Source organism: Helianthus annuus, chromosome 16, assembly GCF_002127325.2.
Source record: "Helianthus annuus cultivar XRQ/B chromosome 16, HanXRQr2.0-SUNRISE, whole genome shotgun sequence".
NCBI classification, from domain to species: Eukaryota; Viridiplantae; Streptophyta; class Magnoliopsida; order Asterales; family Asteraceae; genus Helianthus; species Helianthus annuus.
Genome location: NC_035448.2, coordinates 130,692,093 through 130,706,794, shown reverse-complemented (window position 1 = coordinate 130,706,794; position 14,702 = coordinate 130,692,093). Strand labels below are relative to the sequence as shown.

The 14,702-nt window shown below is 38.3% G+C and overlaps 2 long non-coding RNA genes across 2 annotated transcripts; one reads left to right on the top strand and one right to left on the bottom strand.

Moving 5' to 3' along the window:
- Positions 1–2,407: 2,407 nt before the first annotated feature.
- On the bottom strand, positions 2,408–4,729 carry LOC110916372. The gene is made up of 5 exons (XR_004883582.1): positions 4,400–4,729; positions 4,284–4,341; positions 4,098–4,179; positions 3,972–4,028; positions 2,408–3,648 (listed from the first exon to the last, which is right to left on the bottom strand). It is a non-coding gene; the product is annotated as an uncharacterized LOC110916372 (long non-coding RNA).
- Positions 4,730–10,659: 5,930 nt separating this feature from the next.
- Positions 10,660–14,119, top strand: LOC118488064. Its single transcript, XR_004883581.1, has 2 exons — positions 10,660–11,063; positions 12,512–14,119. It is a non-coding gene; the product is annotated as an uncharacterized LOC118488064 (long non-coding RNA).
- Positions 14,120–14,702: the final 583 nt, after the last annotated feature.

The following is a 14,702-nucleotide window of genomic DNA, read 5'->3' as shown; positions in this document are numbered from 1 at the left end:
ACAGCATTCATTTAGTCAAGTAGCACATGCAAATAGTCAGCGTTCAAATAGTGTGTGTTTGATTGTGATTTGATAGGTAACGTATGTAACACCCAAAAGTGCTAAAAGCAAAAAGGGATCGAGTATACTCACAGTGGTTGATTGTGGATTGAAGGGAGCGCTGAGAGTAAGATTAGCCTGAATAGTTCGATAGCATAACGATAAGTAACGCAGAAATTAAACAAGTATGGATGGATCGAATGGGCTGGTCGATCGAACGGCAGGTTCGATCGAACGGCCCGTTCGATCGGCTGGTATAACCGATTGGACAGTTCCGTTCGATCGGCCGGTAGGCTCGATCGGCTGGACCATTCGAGTGGATTGTTTCTTCCTCTGGTGTGTTTGTGTTAGAGGATTTGAACTTTTGAAGTTTTTGTTGCAGTATTTGAGAACACTGAAGTGTTCCTACCTTTCAAGTCGATCGGTTCGTTCGATCGGCTAGCTCACTCGATCAGCTAGGAGCTTCAGGGTTAGTCCCCAACTGAATATCACTCGATCGAACAGTCTGTTCGATCGGCTGGCATTCCTTACTACGAACGAGTTGTGAAAACGATTAAGTGTTGAAGCATAGTATCTCATGATCCGAACAGTAATGTTCACCAATCGAGTGCCATGTTCGATCGAACACTACTTCGTCAATACTATACCTCATGAAATTTTGAAATTGTGGGGCCATGTGCTAGCCGATCGGCTGGCATGTCCGATCGGCTGGGCTGTTCGAACAGCCTAGCCGTTCGGCCAGCATTTCTGACCTGGTCGGCCTTTCGTCTAACACTTGGCTGTTTATTTGTTTGTCATTCTTTCAAGGTATCTTGACAACGTGTTGAACTATGATAACCTCCGTTCCTACTTGTTTCCTTGGCTCGAACAGGAATCACCCAAGTCCGGCCGGTGAACGGTTCGGAATGTCGGTTTAGAGTTTAACCCGAAATCGGTGAACCTTGTTCATAGAACCTGAATCTTGAACCTTTTAACTATTTGAATGATTAGTTAGTCGGTTCAAGCTCCGTTTCTATTGATTTGAAGGTATTGAGTGTAAAAGAGTTGAAAGAAAGTTGGAATTCCTTCTTTTAATCCTTCACAACTTGTGGATGTTTAGATCTTTGGTAGATCTTAACTTGTTTATGTGGAAATCGGTTAGATCTAAGATAATCATAGTGGAATGAGGCCAAAACATGATGTTCTTCAAGAACACCATGATGACATCACCCAAGAACACTTAGATCTTGATGATTTCACGGTTAGAATCCAAGTTTTGAAAGATAGAAAGGTGTAGAATCAAGTAATGATCAAAAACGTACAAGAATTAGAGTGAGAACTTGCCGGGATTGAGAGAAATTTGAGAAAAGGTGAAGAAGATGGCTGGTTCGGTCAGAGCTTTCCAAAAATGGAAAGTATGACAATGACAGCCCTATTTATAGGCTCCAAAAGAGGAAAGTGGCAGCCGATCGGCCAGGAGCTCCGATCGAGTGGGCTGCTCGATCGGCTGGCAAGATGCTAGCCGATCGGCTGGCCTGTTCGATCTGGATGCTTCCTCTTCGATCCGCGACACACTTTGAGTATTTTGCGACGATTTTCGATGTTTCGATTTCGATGGACGATGATACGAATACGATAGGGTTCCTAGTCAAATTACTTTCAGTCCAATCACTATATCTAACATACAATCTTCTATAATCATGTTTTGATGTCGGTTTCGATTGAGTTCGATTGCTTTTCGAGTTTCGATTGATTTGCTTGAATACCACACCAAACATAAAGTAAACACGCACAAGTAACACATAAGGCACACACACACGTATAAAAATACCAAAATTCGCATAATTCGAGTCTCGAGTTCGATGATTGTTAGATCGGTTTGATTACTGATTAGGTTAACTTTATCGCATTGTTACTTCCTATCATTCACAGTCGTAGATCGGTTCGCGTTAAAACACATTCGATTACTTCGATTCTTGCTGATTACAACACTTACTCCACATAATACAACTAAAACATAAAATAGATTATCTACAGTCAAAGAAAGTCAAAGTTGACTTTGACTTTGACTTTGACTTTGACATTCGAAATCACGGGGTGTTACAATACTGGCCTCAGAGACAATGTCTGTCTAGTGCTGGCAATGTCAGCATGTTTACTGGGTTATCCGCTCACTGTGCTAACTGTGCTTTTGTGCATCAAGTTTGTCACTATAGTTTTGCGTGTAATAAATGGAGTGACAGTAATACAGTATGATGCATGAATATGTATGTATCAAAAAACAGAAAGCAGTTTAATCATAATAGTAATCAAGCACATTTATTAGGCACAAATTAAATATTAATCAAGTGTACGGATGTATGCAAATTTGACAGTTGTCACAGACTCTTCTTTTTCTTCGACCATTAATTCCTTCGTTGTTTCAGCAATGGCAGCCCTTGGGGTGCAGTGCCACCACCGGCTGCATCACCAACTGCAATACCCCCGCCACCAGCCGCCACTAAGATAAAACCATTAAACTTTAAAGGATTATCAACAACAATAGCACAACCGGATCCATTAATAGCAAATATACAGCTACTTAAACCAGCACGATGACCCCAATTAACTACATTTAAAATGTCTCTGGATTAAAAAAAAATAAATTGAAAACAATTTTTCATACCCAAAAGAATAAAGCGCAACACATGGACCCGCTCCAACCCTGCTTAAAAAGTGACTCGTGTTAACCCAAACATGTTTGACCCATTACCCAGCCCAATCAACCTACATTTCTTGTCGCCTTTAAAAGATATATACTTGGTGAGAGAAGGCATATGACATGGCACATTCATGTTTGTTCGTAGCTTCCTCTCTTTGTTGTATCTTAAAAACAATGACACCCATTCACTGAGTTCCATTGCATCATTGAAAGCCAAAATAAAGTTAGTCTTGCAAAGGTATGTATTCAAATAAAGTTTATCAAAGAGCCAAAAAGGGAAACTGGTACAACAGTACAACACATTTTGACCCATTTGTTTAGCTTTTTTATTTACAGTAGTTAATAAACATTTAAACATTTCAGCAAACCTTGCTCTTGTTTGACCTTTCTTTATCAACCATTTTAGGAATTCTTGCAGTCTCAAGAGGGTCTGTAAAAGAAACAAAAGTAAAAAATTCAGCTACAAAGTAGCACAAATTGAAAGCCAAAATAAGGTCTGAAGGATTTGGTCCTTTGAGGAATTCACTTCCAACAGGTGTAACTTGAAAGTGACTGGTTCACAACAAAGTCAAGCACAAGTACTTACTATTCTGCATTATACATCTAGACTGAGTCTTATCAAACCATGTATACCTTCATTCGACCATTTTAATTATCATCAAAACACCACTCAGTAATGTCACTCAAAGTTCCATCCGAAATTTGATTTCTTCTAACGATGCAAACAATCTCATCTCTTTGACTCAGTATTAAACAATCAAACATATGTTTACAAAAAAAGGTATAATCAAGCAAAATAAATTCAATTAAAAAGAGATATTATCAAACATATTAAAAAAAAATCAAACATATGTTAACAAAAATACCTCATGTAATCTAACAACATTTGGATGCTTCAAGATCTTTAATGTAGCAATCTCCCTCTTTATCTGCTTCAAGACACAAACTTTATCACAAACCCAATCCCCAAAACCCCAAAAATCACAATATTAACATCACCCACATGCAATCAAGCAACTTTACAACACACCCAGATGAAAACATGAAACTCATTTAAGATAAAGATCAAAACTTTTTCACGAACCCAATCCCCAAAACCCCTAAAAATCCATTTTGAACATCACCCACATGCAATCAAGCAACTTTACAACACACCCAGATGAAAACATGAAACTCATTGAAGATAAAGATCAAAACTTTTTCACAAACCCAATTCCCAAAACCCTTAAAACTCAATTTTAACATAACCCACATTGCTTTTAACAATCTGAGTATCCAACTGCAAGACGACATAAGGGTCACTTGTTCCCTGCAAGCAAGCAGAAATGATAAGTAGGATATGGAAAGAAATGTGAATGCAGAAGAAAGTGGAGTTTACCCATGGATCCATGGTAGGAAAATCGTAACCCTTGTTGAGCTTTACGAACAACTATCCATCGTAAAGCTCACGGAGAAATGACCTGACAGAAGAAGAAGAAGAAGAAGAAACCTCAAATTTACTACAGGATGAACAACAAAGCAATCAAGCATAGGGATATGAATAGGGATAGATATCATAGCATACTGTGAAAGGATGAGAGTCTGGGAACCAGCAGCATCCACCTCGGTCTTTCCAGTATTATCTTGAAACAAATGATCAATGAGTATAGTAGATGATAAGGAAGGAAGGAAGGAGCTTACGGTAGGAGGAGTTGTGTAGGCTTCAAATGCAAATCCAGCGAGAATGACCGCTTGATTGATATCGAACGGAGGGCGTTGGATCTCCTCCGGGACGGCGTCTATAGATTGAGTGGCGAAAAAACTTTGATTGAGCGAGATCCATGTGAAAGCCTGGGGAAATTAGGGTTTCGAGAAAAGGGGAATCTTAAGGAGAAGAAAGATGTAAAAGAACAGAGATGATGATAAAATCTGAAGATGATGAGAGTGGATATTAGCAACAATTTTCCGTATGGCGTTTGAATCTCCAGAGAAGAGAGCGTGCAAAAAGAATCAGGTTTAATTGGGGGAGGAGGTTTGGCCCAATGAATATGTTGCAGGGTTATTAATTAGTTGTCTTGGTTATTGTTTAATTAAATTAATTATTTTTTGTTTTATGTATTGTTTAAAATTCAAAAAAAGATGACCTCATGGATTTAAGATCTTTTTATTGGTTAACTTATGTATTTATGTGTGTATGTATGTGTTTTAGAAAAACAGATGACATCATTTTTTCAAGAATTAACATCACTCTTTTTAAAATACCTGTCTATGATTGGGGGAGGGCTGTTTTATGACATCAGCCTTAATCCCCATTCATCCTCATCCTATATATATATATATATATATATAGAGAGAGAGAGAGGATGGGGAGGAGTGGTTGGGTAGAAAGTGGATTTTTCCTATAAAATCTAGGAAGCAATCAGAATGCGACACGTGGCATTGAAGGATTTTAACTAGAAGGGCAATTATGTACTTTCACAATCTATTTTTATTTTAGGAAATTATCTTCAATAACTAACTATTCATGTACACGAATGAAACTGATTTCCTCCATAATTTTTGGAATTTTTTGTTTTCGAATTCTGATCTCACGTAAATATCAATCATTCCTTCGTTTTCTTGCTCACAAGATTCATCACTGATCATTAAACTTTATCTGGAATCTATCAGCATGTTCTTGGTACTGTGTTTTAACAGTTAGAGGGTTAAAGTCAATGTTTTTATAGATCCCATAATATGAATGATGTTTGGTAATGCTGGATGATTTCTTGACATTGTGTTTAACAGCAAGCAGATTAATACCGTTGTGTTTTAGCATTCATGCCGGTAATGCTGGAGGATTTCTTGACGATGTGTTTTACCATTCATGTTGATAATGCTGGAGGATTTCTTGACATTGTGTTTTAACAGCAAGCAGATTAATACAGTTGTGTGTTAGCATTCATGTTGGTAATGCTGGAGGATTTCTTGACGCTGTGTTTTACCATCCATGCTGGTAATGCTGGAGGATTTCTTGACACTGTGTTTTAACAGCAAGCAGATTGATACAATTGTGTTTTAGCATTCATGTTGGTAATGCTGGAGGATTTCTTGACGCTGTGTTTTAACAGTAAGCAAATTAATACAGTTGTGTTTTAGCATCCATGTTGGTAATGCTGGAGGATTTCGTGACGATGTGTTTTACCATCCATGCTGGTAATGCTGGAGGATTTCTTGACATTGTGTTTTAACAACCAGCAGTTTAATACCGTTGTGTTTTAGCATTCATGCTGGTAATGCTAGAGGATTTATTGACGTTGTGTTTTATCATTCATGTTGTTACGATGGGTGACATTTGTCACGATGTGTTTTCTTGATGTTGTGTTTCTATATGAAGGATAGAAAGAAGAGAGAGAGAGAGAGACGAGAGAAAGGGAGAGAGAGAGAGGGAGAGAGAGAGAGAAAATTGCAAGAAATGTGGGTGGTTTATGGAATGACAGTTATTTCCATAAAAACAAGCTAAATGACATATCTACCCCTGATTAATTAAATAATCCTATTTTTAAAAACACATATTACCAAAATGCCACCAAGATGATCTCAACCATTAAACACACCCATTGGATGGCCCAGATCTCTTCCTAGACTTTCTAGGAAAAACACACTTTCCGCAGGATCCCCAATCTATATATATATATATATACCATGACCTCCTTTTCATCTCTAGAATCTTCATTAGTAACACATTGAACGGTAATAATATTTACATAATTTCTTTTATATACTTTATACTTTGGTTCATTTGTATTTTGTGACAAGTAATTATTAATTTCATTAGTTTTCTTTGACAAAGATGTTGGCTTGATTGGATACATATCTACCCATCTCATCTGTAACACCCCGTGTTTCCGAATGTCAAAGTTAAAGTCAAAGTCCAAGTCAACTTTGACTTTCTTTGACAATAAATAGTCTGTTTCATACTTTATTTTATCGGTATTCTGTGGAGTAAGTGCTGTAATCAGGAAGAATCGACGTAATCGAACGTTTAATCAACGCGAACCGATTTACGACTGTGAATTGTAGGAAGTAACAATGCGATAAAGCTAGCTAACCAGTAATCAAACCGATCTAACAATCATCGAACTCGAAACTCGAACTATGTGAACCTGGTATTATATTACTTGTGTGTGTGCCTTATGTGTTACCTGTGCATGTTTACTTTATGTTTGGTGTGTTGATCAATCGAATCAATCGAAACTCGAATCGAAACTCGAAACTCAAGTCGAATGCGATCGAAATCGAATTATGAGGAATGATAACGTAAGGGTAGAATGTAATATAGATGATTTTATGTTAGATATAGTAGTTGGGACTAAAAGTAATTTGAATAGGAAAATCTATCGTACTCGTCTCGCCTTCAATCGAAATCGAAATATCGAAAATCGTCGCACCGAACACCCGAACCAGGCTGTGGATCGATCAGGCTGTCAGCCGATCGAACAGCCCAGCCGATCGGACAGGCTGTCCGATCGAGCAGGTTGTCCGATCGGAATGCCAGCCGATCAGCCAGCCCTTTCCTCTTTTGGAGCCTATAAATAGGGCTGTCATTGTCATTTTTTCCACTTTTGGAAAGCTCTGACCAACCAGCTCGTGCTCCTCCTTCTTTTCTCAGATTTCTTCCAATTCCAGTAAGTTTTCATCCTAAATCTTGTACTTTCTTGATCAATACACACTTCTACACCTATCTATCTTTCGAATCTTGATTTCTAACCGTGAAATCATCAAGATCTAAGCATTCTAGGATGATGTCATCATGGTGTTCTTCAAGAACATCATGTTTTGGCCCCATTCCACCATGAATAGCTCAAATCTAACAGATTTCCACATAAACAAGCTAAGATCTACCAAAGATCTAAACATTTACATGGTGTGAAGGATTGAAAGAAGGATTCCAACTTTCTTTCAACTCTTTTACACTCAATGCCTTCAAAACCGGTTGAAACGGAGTTTGAACTAACATACTAATCATTCTAACAGCTGTGTGGTTCAAGATTCGGATTCTAACCACGAGGTTCACCGATTTCGGGTTAAACTTCAAACTCTAGTTCTGAACCGTTCACCGGCCGGATTTGGGTGATTCCTGTCCGAGCAAGGGGAAACAAGTAAGAATGAAGGTCCCATAGTTCAGCTCGTTGTCAAACTACCTCAATATAACGTCAGTTAATCAGAACAGCCAAGTGTTAGACGAATAGGCCGACCAGGTCAGGATGCTGGCCGAACGGTCAGGCTGTTCGAACGAACAGCCCAACCGATCGGACATACCAGCCGATCAACCAGGCCAGCCGATCGGCTAGCATGTGGCCCATAACTTGACGATTTCATGAAGTATAGTATTGAACGAGGTACTGTTCGATCGAACAACTGTTTGTCAACATTACTCCTCGGATCATGAGATACTATGCTTCAACCCTTGATCGATTTTCAACTCATTGGAATGCCACCCGGTCGAGCACGCTGTTCGATCGAGTATGCTGTTCGATCGAGTGACATCCTACTGAGGACTATTACAGAAGTGTCTAACCGATCGGTTATACCGGCCGATCAAATATGTTGTTCGATCGATCGACCTGAAAGGTAAGAACGCTTTAGTGCTCTCAAATGCTACAACGAAAACTTCGAAAGTTCAATCCATCGTGCACAAACACATCCTACTCATAGGAAGAAACAATCCACTTGAATAGCCCAGCCGATCGAGCCTACCGGCCGATCGAACAGACTGCCCGAACGGATTGGCTAGCCGAACGAATGACCCGTTCGATCAAACCTGCTGTTCGATCGACCAGGTTGTTCGACCCACTTACACTTGTTTCCGTTTTACGTGTATTCATCGTTATGCTATCGAACTGTTCAGGCTAACCCTACTCTCAAGCGCTCCCTTCAATCCACAAATCAATCGCTGTGAGTATACTCGATCCCTTTTTGCTTTTAGCACTTTTGGGTGTTACATACGTTACTTATATCAAAACACAATCGATCACACTACGCAGACTATTTGAACGCTAACCAATATGCTTGTATTACGTGACTAAATGAATGCTTGTTGATTGTGTTTACACGTGGAATGCTGTCTACCTGCCTTAACGACGTAGTACTATAGTTTGGACTCAGCACCCGTTCACACGGGGGTTGTTAAGGACAATTACTTGCATGGATTACGGTGGTAATCATGTATTGCGAACTGTCTCGGACAGTCAACCCGCAGTCGCTGGTATCGATAGATCCATGTCGATAATTAACATGCTTCGTTTTCCTCTGTGTACGTGCTGGTTATGCGTAAACTATTCGAACTCTATTATGCTATTATCAAACTTGTATGCTCACCTTTACATTATATGTATTGATTTTATTTTAACGTATGTGACAGGTGTTTAGGATGTTTGCTTGCTAGGAAAGCGAGGCTAGAATAAAGCTCTAGAGGCCCCCAACAAATAGTTGTCTGTAGATCTTGTCAGGCTGGGTCTTTAGGAGCAATTGAACAATATTTGACTAGTGGTTATCTGTAATAATTTGTTTGTTATTTGGGACACAGTATGGGACGTGTTATTTAAACTGAATAGTGATGATAATTGTTATGGAAACTTCTGGACAATCTGTTTCGCTCAGTGCCATGCTCCGATGATTCCGCCATCGGTTGGGGTGTGACAGATTGGTATCAGAGCCATAACTATAGGGAATTAGGCAAGACACGACCTAGTCCGGGTCGCAGTCTTAGAGACCTAGACTATAGTTAGGAACCAACAAGACCCAGTTAGGTGCTATAACCAGATACTCTCGCTAGCACTGCACTCGAATTTATGACTAGGGTAAAGCGATTTAGTCAGGATTAGGTGTGAAAACCGCAAATTCCCGACTAGATTACTTGACTAATGCCGATTTTTATCAATTTATCTATTCTTTCCTCATTATTTTCGACAACAAACAAGGAGATTTATACCAAATCAGGAGTGAAATCCATATTTTGATGCATAATCTCCTCAATTTTACTAAAACAAGGAAGAAATTGCTAAGCCAGGGGTGAAACCCTAACCTTGGCAGTTTGTTCCGGACTTTATTTATCTCACTAAAGCCTCGACGGACTCCAACGACTTGTACTCACGAAGTATGGCCTAGGGAATACGTGTTTGATGCCCAGGAATCGAGGCAACAACACGAGCCCGAACGTTGAAAGTGACGACAAGTCCATTGTGAATAGTCGAACCGCTTTGGGTAGTCGGTGTCTAGTAGTCGTAGACAATCCATCTCTCGATTTTATGTGTTCCGATTCTGAACCCGCTCTTGCCTACTCTGATAATTTGTCGTCTTATGTGTTTTTATGTACTTACCTGTTTATGTGTTTAAATTTTTTGGAATTTTTATTCGATTTTTGCTATTACTTCGATCGACACACACGACTCGTATTGCTATTCTACCTCAAAACGCTAACAAATTGCTACGAATCTAGACGAAGTTGTGTTACGATATACTATTATACTATGCTCGACACGCTATATGACTATACTATACTACTCGATACACTATACGAACGATACGCGAACTTTGAATGATAGGATCTTGAGGCAGTCAGAATACTATATGTGCTTATAGGAGAACTACGTGCTTGACTGCTTCTGTGTTTAAATGTGTATGTGCTCCTGTGCTTACGTGTCTCTGTGCTTTACGTGCTTATGTGCTTCTGGGATTACGTGAATCTGTGGTTATGTGCCTACATGTTTATGTGATGCATGTTTCGACGTGTTTCTAAGCTTTAGTAAGTAGTAGACGTGTGAGGTGAGATTCGATTAGTTGTGTCTGAGACATACGACGATGTCTATTGCAGACCATGTCGTCGTCTGGATCCCGACACCACCTTACTCGCCAAGAGAAGAGAGACAAACGACTCGCTGCTATCATCGCCAAGTGTAACACCCCAAAAAAATTTGTAAGTCATAATATAAAATTTTTATATTATGTTGACGCAATTAGAAAAGAAAATGGTAAATATAATTTTACCATATGAAAGTAAATAAGATACTAGTAAGTATATGTGGGTAAGTAAGATATTGTAAATAACCAAGTTAACTAAGTTAGAGGATGGATGAAAATAGTCATGTTATGAGAAATAAAGGGGTTAGTTATGTTAAAAATGAAAGAAAGTTTGATTAAACAAGGAAAAAAATGCAGAATTTTCATAAGTAAGTAGGTATGTGTCGTGGGGTTGAAAGGGGATTTAGGGTTCTCACCTAAATCCATCATCAACACAAGAATTCTGCATAAATTGGGGTGATTTGAGCTGGAAATCGAGTGCATGAGACATCATCTACACTTGTCTAAGTGTCCTTGAGGTAAGGTAAGTCATGGATTCATGAAATTTTGAGGAGAAAGAAAGTGGGTCTTGATTAATCCATGTGTATGTATGAAATTAGGATGGTAAGAGGCTATAATCATCATATGAGACTTGAATTATGCATGAAATTCGGATTAATTTGATGTTGTTATGTAAACCCACATGTAGGTAATAATGTCAAGGAAATGTTGATGAATTATGTGTTATACTAGTTGTAGTTAGATATGTGAAGTTAATTGTTGAATGTTGATGTTATATAAATCTGATTTTGAAAGGAGATTAGATGAAAATGATGAGTGTGATGATCTTGATAAGAATTTGGTATGATTGTGCACAAGTTACTTGTACACTATGCTTGGAAACTAGTTCGCACACCAAGTGTTTGATGAAATGTCTAGTATAGGTTAGTATGTGTTATCACTTGTATGGAATGTTAATTAAATAGGAATGAAGGTGATCATGTATTATAAGTATGAAAAGTGCTTAGTTATGATGTTGTGTACAAAATGACATGCTACGTGTATTGAGTAACAAAGCTGATTAGAATTAAAATTTGTTGCGCAACAGTTTTGCAAAAATCATATAAAATCATAGGAAGGACCTGTGAGGTCGAGCCTTATATGCTCAGAAAGCTATTTAAACATACTACGTTTTGTTTTTGAACATGTTTGTTGAATTCGGATGTTAAACAGGCCAAAACAATGCCCAAAGTCGGCAATACTGTTTTGACAGCAAGCTGTTTGGAAGCATTTCAGCTTCTGTGCTGATTTTGTAAAAATCATATAAAATCGTAGGAACGTCCGATTGTTACGATCTTTATATGCTTAGAAAGGTCTCTGAGTGTAGATCATTTCATATTTGAACATGAAGAACTGAATCGGATGATAAATGGGTTAAAATGTATCGTGAACAGCTACTGCGCAGAAAGTTGCTGCACATTTTTAGTATAAATATTCAGTAAACATAGTTGTATTGTTATGCACACTTGTATGAATCATGAACTACTGATTTTAATAAATTATTAGTAAGTTATGTGATCGTTTTAAGTGTCTAAAACACTTACCAACTAGTTTATGCATATAATTGCACCAACGGGTCGAAACGGGTTGATAGAAAATAGTAGAATGGATGTGTAAAAACCAAGGTGTTAAGAAATGGTATGAAATGTTTAACGTATGAAGCAAGTTGCCTAACTTAGAAAATGTTGTCATTCTAAGTATGGAATTTTGAAAGAATAATGAACATGATGTAAATACATAATTATGCATGCTAGAAGCTCATATATGACTTTTGTGATGATGGAATGATAAATTGTTAGATTGATTAGCATTGTAGTATTATGATACATGTGGAACTCGTTAAGCGATTGACACGTGAATAGAAGTGTGATTAGTGATGCGTATGATTATGTATACTAACTATTGAATGGATGTAATGGAATGAGATAATAGGAACGTGTCAAGGAGAGCTCAAGCATAGGAGGATAACGGGTCAAGATAAGGCAAGGTGACAAATACACTTATTGGAGTGCTCAAGGTAAGTGATTTCCAGAATCACTTCTTATCTTATAAATAAAGTTTTGATATGTTAAACGTAGGAAATCATGTGAGAAATTATGAGAAGGAGCAAGTACTAAGGTATATATTAATGAGGTAAGTCGTAAAAAGTTATTTGTGCTTGGAATTACAAGATAGAAGGGAACGGGTCAATAATAAAGAAAGAAACATGGCGTAATGTGGTAATTAGTTTGATCATGTGGTTATACGTTAGAAAGATTTAGGAGTTTGTATATGATTATTTTACATATTGGAAGCGTGAAAAACGGAGAAGAAAGAAGTTCGGGTGTCTAACGGTTGTATACGAATGTAAAAATAGAGAAAAAAAAGGTTGGCTGAACTAGGCTCTACCGTAGCTTACGGTAGCCACCGTAAGCAACGGTAGGTACTGATGGTCATTTCTCCACCGTAAGGCAGTATAAAGGCACCGTAGGCTTTTGTGTGCCACCGTAAGCTACGGTAGTCACCGTAGCTTACGTGGAGGTCAGGTTCAGATGTAAAGTTTATGTATATTCATTTTCTTTGAATTTGGACCCCAAGAACCCATTTCAAGTCCCGTTAAACTTCTATAATGTACCTTAACCCTATTAAATGGCTTGGTGAGTTAAGGATGAATATATAACTCATTTTAAGATTTCCGCAATGTACCCGAAAGTTATTTAAAAAGCGTTTATGAAGTGCGAGTAATAATGGAATGCGTAAGCGAGTATGTGGAGGAATGAATTAAGTATGTGGGTATATATGTATAGGATTAATTTCATACCAATAGCCGGGACTTATAATAATCATGAATAGAAGTGAGTATGCACGTAGGTTTGTATGTACGTGACCTATTTATATGGAAGTTGTAATTAGGATACATTAGCAAATCATTTGGAATGATGTAAGTGGAATGTAAGAGCTTGTACGTTTGTATGTGTGTTCGTAATCATGTGTGGAAGTATGTGTCCATGAATATCTGTATGTATGTACCTATGCACGAAGTAGAATTTATTGTACACGAATGAATGGGACTTTTTTTATATGTTTACATAGCTTCAATACTTTTGAGTTTAAAGTTTCTAAACTGGTGTCTTGAGTATGAAATGAGAATGCAGGTATACTATTAATGTCCTTATGAAGGTTTAAGGAATTGGAATGCAAGATCGTACACTGAATGAGGATTTGAAAAGATTAGCATGAGATGAAGGAATACGGAGTGGTTATTTATTTACGTATGTTTAGTTTATGAACGACGTCACCAAATTTTAACGATGCGTGTGTATGTGGTGATTGCAGGTCGCACGGACTTAACATCATTATGAAGTAAATAAGGATTGAAGATCGAGTCAAAGAGCGAGGTTGGTACGGGAAGGGTAGTCACATAACTGGTGATTTTATATTACATTTGATGCGATAATTAAGAATGAACGTTGTAAATCTTTTGAAGAAAGTGTTTGTTATTTTTAAACGAACCTTCAAGTAAGTCATATGAGTAATTATGAAAGAAATTTTAAGTCTCTACTTTCCGCTCTGTCTATATGGTTAAATCGTGATATGGGTGTTTCACCAAGCAAGTGGCTAAAGCTGTGAGCGAGGTGTATGAAAACGTTAGCAAGTCGTCTGAAGAGTCGCGAACTGAAGCTCCAAAGGATGCCAACAAGACGGGCTTCAGCTTCAAACAGTTTAAAGCATGCGGACCCAAAGAATTCACCGGAGAAGATGGCCCTACTGCCATGTTTCAATGGTTTGATTCGGTCGAAGTCACTCTGCGCCAAAGCGGCTGTCCTGAAAATCTCCGCACCCTCAATGCTACAAGCATCTTCCAATCCCGAGCTCTAGACTGGTGGACGGCCGAACGAAACAAGCGTGGAAATGATGCAGCTTATGAGCTGACTTGGGAGGAATTAAAGGCAATCATGATAGACGAATTTTGCCCTCCCCATGAACGCCAAAAGCTGGAGGATGAGTTTTAGAACATCAAGCAGAAGGATGGAGACAACGCTGCTTTAACTGCTCGCTTCAAGCAGCTTAGCATTATCTGTCCCGATCAAGTCAAGACGCCAGAGATAGCAATCAAGAAGTACATTCGAGCCCTATCCGATTG